At 52.3% G+C, this 8,051-nt stretch overlaps 1 long non-coding RNA gene across 1 annotated transcript; it reads left to right on the plus strand.

Annotated features, from left to right (window-relative positions):
- Positions 1 to 417: 417 nt before the first annotated feature.
- On the plus strand, positions 418 to 7,833 carry LOC137441643 (uncharacterized). Its single transcript, XR_010987465.1, has 7 exons — positions 418 to 603; positions 2,345 to 2,506; positions 2,600 to 2,678; positions 3,684 to 4,188; positions 4,733 to 4,906; positions 5,151 to 5,310; positions 6,770 to 7,833. It is a non-coding gene; the product is annotated as an uncharacterized lncRNA (long non-coding RNA).
- The last annotated feature ends 218 nt before the right edge of the window (positions 7,834 to 8,051 follow it).

The following is an 8,051-nucleotide window of genomic DNA, read 5'->3' on the forward strand; positions in this document are numbered from 1 at the left end:
AGTATATTCCTATACTATATTTTCTTAAGTCAAACTTTGGACCCAGGCTTTCTGAGCTATCTTTCCCATGCTGACACTTGTGGAAGTTACTCTCAGATGTAGTCACCCAGTCTGATGCCCCCCAAGTCCAATTCATTGAGGCTTCCCCAAATAAAGGGGTCCTCATTTGGCCTCGAGGAAGTTCAGTGCATATCCAACAGTTAGAGAGATTAGTTTGCAAAGCCAATTCTTGCCTAACGTGTAAGTACATATTGCCTTCCCATCCCTCAATTTCCTTGCTGTGCTGCAAAGATTTTGATAGGAATTTCTAGGTATTAACTACAGCCAGGGCAATCCTTCAAGTGCCCTAGGAACGCAGTGAAAACCTTTTGGGAATTGTTCCTGCTCTGGTACTCCTCAAGCTATGAGGAGCTCTTCAGGGCAGCTCCAAGGTTAGGTTTGGATTCTCCTGGAGTCTCACACAGAACGAGTCTCACGATTCCAGTGGTCTAATTTCATAGCTGCATTTTCTTCTCTCTGCCTAGGTGACAGGACGACCTCACTAATGAAGAGAGATAGCCTGAGCTCTGCAGGAACCTTGAACCCAAGCAGCCAGTGCCTTCTGTGAGTACAAGCTCTCCTTGTTCAACGTGGAGGTAGTTGAGAGCTGAAGCCAGACCATACCTTAATTCCCTCAGCTTCCTCTTCTGCAGATTAAACAGTCCCAGTTCCTTCAGCCACTCCTCATAAGGCTTGTTATCCAGACCCCTCACCAGCTTTGTGGCCCTTCTCTGGACTCACTCTCTCACAAGGGGTGTCCTGGGGAACACCACTTGTGCCCGGCCGTCCACCGGCTGGGTTTAACTCTGTTCCCCACCGCTCTTGGGGCCCAGCCATCCATCCTGTTCTGCTGTCCAGCAGTCCCTTTGAAAAAAAATCCATCTGAAAAAAGAAGTAGCAGAGAAGGAAAGTTGAAGCTGCAAGGATTGCAGTCCCCTCAGTTCTGGTTGTAGCCGGGTGGGGGTTGGTCTCTTCTCCCAGGCAAGCAGCGCCAGAACAAGAGGACACAGTCTCAAGCTGTGCCAGGGGAGGTTTAGGCTGAATGTTAGGAAGAGGTTTACAGCTTGGCCGAAGACTCTTCTGATCCCTGTCTTCTGGTCGTGACCAGCAGCGTGCATGGGTGGCCAAGAAGGCCACTGGCAACCAGGCCGATATCAGGATCAGAGTGGCCAGCAGGAGCAGGGAGGTCATTCTGCCCCTGCACTTGGCACTGGTTAGGGCACACCTTGAGTCCCGTGTCCAGTTCTGGGCCCCTCCGTTTAAGCAAGACGTTGAGTTGCTGGAAGGTGTCCGGAGAAGGGCAACAAAGCTAGGGAGGGGTTTGGAGCACAGGCCTGTGAGGAGAGGCTGAGGGAGCTGGGGTTGCTTAGCCTGGAGAAGAGGAGGCTCAGGGGAGACCTTCTTGCTTTCTATGACTCCCTGAAGGGAGGTTGTAGCCAGGTGGGGGTTGGTCTCTTCTTCCAGGCAAGCAGCACCAGAACAAGAGGACACAGTATCAAGCTGTGGCAGGGGAGGTTTAGGCTAGAGGTTAGGAAGAGGTTCTGCACAGAGAGAGTGATTGCCCATTGGAATGGGCTGCCCAGGGAGGTGGTGGAGTCACCATCTTTGGAGGTGCTCAGGAGGAGACTGGATAGGGTGCTTGGTTGCATGGTTTAGTTGATTAGGTGGTGTTGGATGATAGGTTGGACACGATGATCTTGAAGGTCTCTTCCAACCTGGTCCGGTCCATTCCATTCCATCACCATCTAATCAACTAAACCACGGCACTGAGTGCCTCATCCAGTCTCTTTCTAAACACTTCCAGTGATGGTGACTCCACCACCTCCCTGGGCAGCACATTCCAAAGGCCAATCTCTCTTTCACCCTGCTCTATTCTATTCTATGAAGACCTTCTTCCTAACATGCAGGTTTAATTGGTGAGAGCAACGGACTTGGTTGCTGCCACCCGCTGCTAAGGGGTCTGAGTGGCCCCCAAATGGGGTTTGGAGGCAGGTAAAGGTTTCTTTTGTCATGTGAAGGGGTTTTGTGGGCATCTAGAAGGGGTGTGGAGCCCCCTGAAAGGGTCTGTGATAGTGTTAGGGGGTTCTGGGCTGGTCCACCAGCGGGTCTGGGGACATTAGAAGCGTCTGGGGGTACCTAAAACGGAGCTGGGCGTATCAGATGGGGGGTTTGGGTGCCTCCAAAGGGGTTTTGTGGGCATCTAAGTTGGGGAATCTGGGGGGGTCCTGAAGGAGTTGGGGGGTTCTCCTCAAGCTATGAGCAGACACACAGACAGTTGTTAACGGACTTTCTTTGATCATTCCAGGTCTGGTGTGCTGGGACTGGCAGGACCTTCCTGAGCTGTCCACGTACAGTTTCTGTCGACACTCTTCAGCTCGTACATCCGGTTTGCTGACAGAGGGTGTGGGGTTTGTGGGGCCCGGCAGCGAGACTTTTCCAAAGAGGAGCTCTTCAGGGCAGCTCCAAGGTTAGGTTTGGATTCTCCTGGAGTCGCACACAGAACGAGTCTCACGATTCCAGTGGTCTAATTTCATAGCTGCATTTTCTTCTCTCTGCCTAGGTGACAGGACGACCTCACTAATGAAGAGAGATAGCCTGAGCTCTGCAGGAACCTTGAACCCAAGCAGCCAGTGCCTTCTGTGAGTACAAGCTGTCCTTGTTCAACGTGGAGGTAGTTGAGAGCTGAAGCCAGACCACACCTTAATTCCCTTAGCTTCCTCTTCTGCAGATTAAACAGTCCCAGTTCCTTCAGCCACTCCTCATAAGACTTGTTATCCAGACCCCTCACCAGCTTTGTGGCCCTTCTCTGGACTCACTCTCTCACAAGGGGTGTCCTGAGGAACACCACTCGTGCCCGGCCGTCCACCGGCTGGGTTTAACTCTGTTCCCCACTGCTCTTGGGGCCCAGCCATCCATCCTGTTCTGCTGTCCAGCAGTCCCTTTGAAAAACAATCCATCTGAAAAAAGAAGTAGCAGAGAAGGAAAGCTGAAGCTGCAAGGACTGCAGTCCCCTCAGTTCTGGTTGTAGCCAGGTGGGGGTTGGTCTCTTCTCCCAGGCAAGCAGCACCAGAACAAGAGGACACAGTCTCAAGCTGTGCCAGGGGAGGTTTAGGCTGGATGTTAGGAAGAAGGTCTTCTTAGAATAGAATAGAGCAGGTTGAAAGAGAGATTGGCCTTTGGAATGTGCTGCTCAGGGAGGTGGTGCCCAGGGAGTCACCATCACTGGAAGTGTCTAGAAAGAGACTGGATGAGGCACTCAGTGCCATGGTTTAGTTGATTAGATGGTGTTGGAATGGAATGGAATGGAATAGAATAGAATAGACCAGACCGAGTAGGAAGAGACCTTCAAGATCATCGTGTCCAACCTATCATCCAACACCACCTAATCAACTAAACCATGCAACCAAGCACCCTATCCAGTCTCCTCCTGAACACCTCCAAAGATGGTGACTCCAGCACCTCCCTGGGCAGCCCATTCCAATGGGCCATCACTCTCTCTGTGCAGAACCTCTTCCTAACCTCTAGCCTAAACCTCCCCTGGTGCAGCCTGAGACTGTGTCCTCTTGCTGGGCCCGGTGATGATCAAAGTTCTTTTCCAAGCTGCTTACTCCTGTTTGGTTTTATTCTCCTGCATGAATTGTCAGTTCAAAGCACTCGAGAGAAATGGTGTGATGGCTGTGCTGCAAAGCATCAGACTGGGGACCGAAAGACAACCTCCTGTGGATCGATGTACCGGGATATTCCAGGAACCTCTGTGCTGCCATAGACCTGGACTTAAACTCGTTCCAGATGCCGCGGTGTGTTCCACATGACAATCGCACTCGGCACGTGAAGAGTGGCCAAGAGACTTCCCTTGTTTCCTTTGTGGAAGGCTTTTGTGTGTCCCCCGGCCCCGGGGGCCGTGTTCCTCTCGGGCAGGCTGCGGACGAGGCTGCCCTCGGCAGCAGGCGTGCCGCAAGCGGAGCGGCGAAGCTGTGTTCCTGGCAGTTCTCTCTCCGCCTGGATCAGCACGAAGGTGCCGGCCGACAAGGACTTGCACTGACACAGGGTCAGAGAGCTGAGAGCACCAAAGGGTTTAATTGGTGAGAGCAACAGACTTGGTTGCTGCCACCCGCTGCTAAGTGGCCCCCACATGGGGTTTGGAGGCAGGTAAAGGTTTCTTTTGGCGTGTGAAGGGGTTTTGTGGGCATCTAGAAGGGGTGTGGAGCCCCCTGAAAGGGTCTGGGATAGTGTCAGGGGGTTCTGGGCTGGTCCACCAGCGGGTCTGGGGACATTGGAAGCATCTGGGGGTACCTAAAGTGGAGCTGGGTGTTTCAGATGGGGGGTTTGGGTGCAACCAAAGGGGTTTTGTGGGCATCTAAGTTGGAGAATCTGTGGGGGTCCTGAAGGAGTTGGGGGGTTCTCAGTGAGGTTTTGGAGTCTCTATGGAGTCCCTGTTGTATCTTGGGTCTGCCGTGGGATTGGTAGTGACTGGGTGCTCCGGTTTTGGTGGCTCCAGGGCAGCAGGTACCCACAGGGCTGTGCCTTGCTTTATGTTCCCCAGCTGTGGGCCAAGCAGGAGCCCCAGGGGAAGGGAATTTCAGCATGTGGCGGGTGATAGTGGAGGCGACTTCCTGACAAAATGGCTTTGGGGGTTTGGTTAGGTCTTGTTTTTATGGTTGACTCACTCTTGCTTTCTTTCCTTTTTTTTCAGGGAGCTTAACTGCTTTGCCTGAGGACCAGTTGCAGATTTGTATTTGGCCTCAGCCACAAGCCCTGACACGGAGCGGGGTGCTTTGGTGTCAGAATGTGGAGCTGTTGGAAACCCAATTGCTCACTGAAAAAAAGAAAAGGAATAATTTGTCATAAAAAAATCCCCACAGTTCCTGTAAGCTTTCGAGTTCCTACTTAATAATATAAAGCAGTTTGTGGTTTGGTTGGTTTGGTTTTTTTCTTGTTGTGCTGCAAAGATTTTGATAGGAATTTCTAGGTATTAACTACAGCCAGAGCAAGCCTCTACTTGCCCTGGGAACGCAGTGAAAACCTTTTGGGAATTGGTTCTGCTCTGTTACTCCTCAAGCTATGAGCAGACACACAGACAGTTGTTAACAGAGTTTCTTTGTGCATTCCAGGTCCGGTGTGTTCAGACCGGCAGGATCTTCCTGGGCCATCCGATTACGGTTTCCGTTGACACTTTTCAGCCCTTACATCCGGTTTGCCGACAGAGGACGTTGGTTTGTGGGCCCTGGCAGCGACAGTTTTCCAAAGAGGAGCTCTAAGGCCAGCTGCAAGGTTAGGTTTGGATTCTCCTGGGGTGCCTGTGCTTGAAAGCCCCCCAGAGGCCGTGCAGAGTGGTGCTCGCAGTAGCTCTGTGCAAGTCTGCCGTGGGCTCAGGAGGCCAGTATCTAGAGAGAGGGAAGGACAGAGACACTTCTAAGACAGTTTTAAAGAAATAATTATGAGAAGAGGCAAATTAATTCTGGGGACTCATGTGATATATCTGTTTAAGAGAAAAAAAAATGAAGGAGGTTTCTGACCATAACCAGGCTGACAAAGCACAGTAATGTGGTTTCCTATGGGATTCAACTCCTCCTGCATTGCACAGGACACTTCAACAGCTGTCCTGACGAGCTATAAGTAATGAACTTAATCCACCCTGTGCGAGCAATGGGGCAAAAGATTACAAAATCCATGTATGCAGTTGAGATGTGTTACGTTGGGACGCCCAGGATACACCTGATCAAGCTCTCCTAGTGTTTAGACGCAAGATGGAAGAAGGAAGGGGGAAGACAGAGCAGAAGGTCTATTTAAATATGAAACTCCTAGGCTGAAAGAAAAGAAAAACATTTTAAAGAGCACTCAGTGAGACTCTGTCACCAGCATAGCTAATCACAGAATCACTGAGTGTTAGGGGTTGGAAGGGACCCCAAAATAGCATCCGGTCCAACCCCTGTGCCAGTGCAGGATCACCTGGGGCAGGTTTTGAATGTCTCCAGAGACTCCACTAACTCTCTGGGCAGCCTGCTCCAGGGCTCTGGCACACACAGTGAAAAGGTTTTCCCTTCTGTTCCTGCGGAACTTCCTCCTTTTATTCGTCGGACGCAGCGGAGCCGCTGGGTCGTGTTGCTGCGGCAAGGTGACCACCCTGTAGTTCAGGGCCTGGGTCTGTGCCTTCATGGCAGCCTGTTCCCTTGGCACCCTGTCAGCTTAACAGCCCTGTACTCGGGGCCTGTGTGACGAGTTGTGGAGCCCTCCATCCCCCTTCTGTCCCCAGCAGCAGCCCAAGGTCCCTGTAAGCAGGGCTGGGGAGGCTGCTTTAGGCAGCTAACAGGAACCAACCTTGCCTGGCCCTTAGGGGGCTGAGGTCAGTCCCTGGGCTCCTGAAGAGGTGGTGTTGCGCTGCTGCCAGGAGGGCCGGCCCGTAGGTGGGGCACGGGCCAGAGCCTGTGGCTCTCTGTGGGGCTTTTTGGGAGTGCTGCTGAGGCCTCACTCTGTCCTGTTGGCATCCTTTGTCAGGGTAGCCAGATCCTAGGCCCGATGTCTATCGTTAGCTCAATCGCAGAATTTCCTCGTCTGCTGTTCCTGTCCGTAAATTTTTGCCAGTGCTTCTGTAATAAAAAGGTTTTTATTTCTCCTGTAACTTGCAAGCTGGTGACCTCCTTTGGAGCACCACTGTGTTGTTCACAAAGTTCTTTGCTGTTGCAAAGCTGGGAGAAGTGTGAGGTTCAGCTGATGAAGTTTCTCTCTTTAGGAGTGTCTGCTCAGCCGTCCTCTTCCTGGATCTCGGTGCTTTGTCTCTCCCTGTTTGCGGTGCCCCGACAAGGACTTGTGCCGACACATCCTCGGGAAGCTGAAACCACCAAAGGGTTTAATGGGTTTGAGACAAAATTCACCCAACTCCTTCTGCGGTGGTGTACGGGAAAGAGTCGGTAGGGGAAGCCGCAGGACAGCCTGCAGCAAAGCTCAGGACTTGTTCCCTCGCCTCTGCCTTCTGCACGTCTCCTCGTCGGCTGCCTGTAAGCGAGACGCTTCACCAGCTGGCTTGTTTGAATTCAGCAAAGTTATGGCATGGAAGTTATCTGGTAGGAGTCGTTGCTAAACAGATGCAGTTGAAGCTTTGTATCTTCCGTTCTCTCTACTAGTTATTCTATTCTTGCCCTGTTGGTTTAGCCCATCAGTTTTCATGTTCTCTTCATGTATTAGTAGCAGAAGAAAGGGCCCCTTGATTCCAGTATTTCTTGCTGTAGTTCAGAGGTAGAGTTGGCTTTCCCTCTGACCTTTTACACTTTTACTTTGTGTTAAGTGGAACCCAAAACTGAATAGGATACTTTGTGTAAAGCTTGAGCAGCCCTTAACTTTCGAATTATTATACTGCATGCACTACTGCTTTGCAACATTCACAGGACTGTGGTGGTGTCAGATAGTTCACTTGCATTTAGCTCCCCAGGGGCCAGGCCTTCCTTTGGGCTGATAGTCTTGGCCAAAGCTGCAATGTTCAGTCCTTGCTGTGAAAGGCAGGAGGTGCTGGCTGGGCAGTTTGCTTTATTTTGTGCCTTTTTGGGGGTGAATCAAAGGGAGTGGGGGGATTGTGGGTGGGCTGGTTCTGCCACGTGGGGCAGGGGGCTGCTGCAGCAGAGGAGCAGGTGAGCGAGGGCTGATGGCCCCCCCCTAAAGTGCTGAAAATTCTCCGAGGGGACCACACTATCTGTAAAAGTGTAAGTACTGGGGTGAGGCGAGGCGGAGGCAAACCTCTGGTTTGCAGCTGGAGAGGGAGGGCTTGGAGTGACTGGTGCGTAAGAAAGCTTTGGAAACGACCCCTGTCTGCCCTCTCTGCTTCTAAAAGGCTTTTAGCGTTGGAAAATAAAACCCACGTGGGGGCCCGGCTGCTGCCCACGCCCAGGGAGGTGCTCAGTGCTGCCACCCGGTGTGTAACGGCCGGCAGTGCAGCCGTGCCGCGGCGTGTGCCGCCCCGGGGGAGCTCAATGCTGCCACCCGGTGTGTAACGGCCGGCAGTGCAGCCGTGCCGCGGCGTG

This window comes from Melanerpes formicivorus, unplaced genomic scaffold (genome assembly GCF_026170545.1).
Source record: "Melanerpes formicivorus ecotype bairdi unplaced genomic scaffold, bMelFor1.0.p_v2 SCAF_6, whole genome shotgun sequence".
Lineage (NCBI taxonomy): Eukaryota > Metazoa > Chordata > Aves > Piciformes > Picidae > Melanerpes > Melanerpes formicivorus.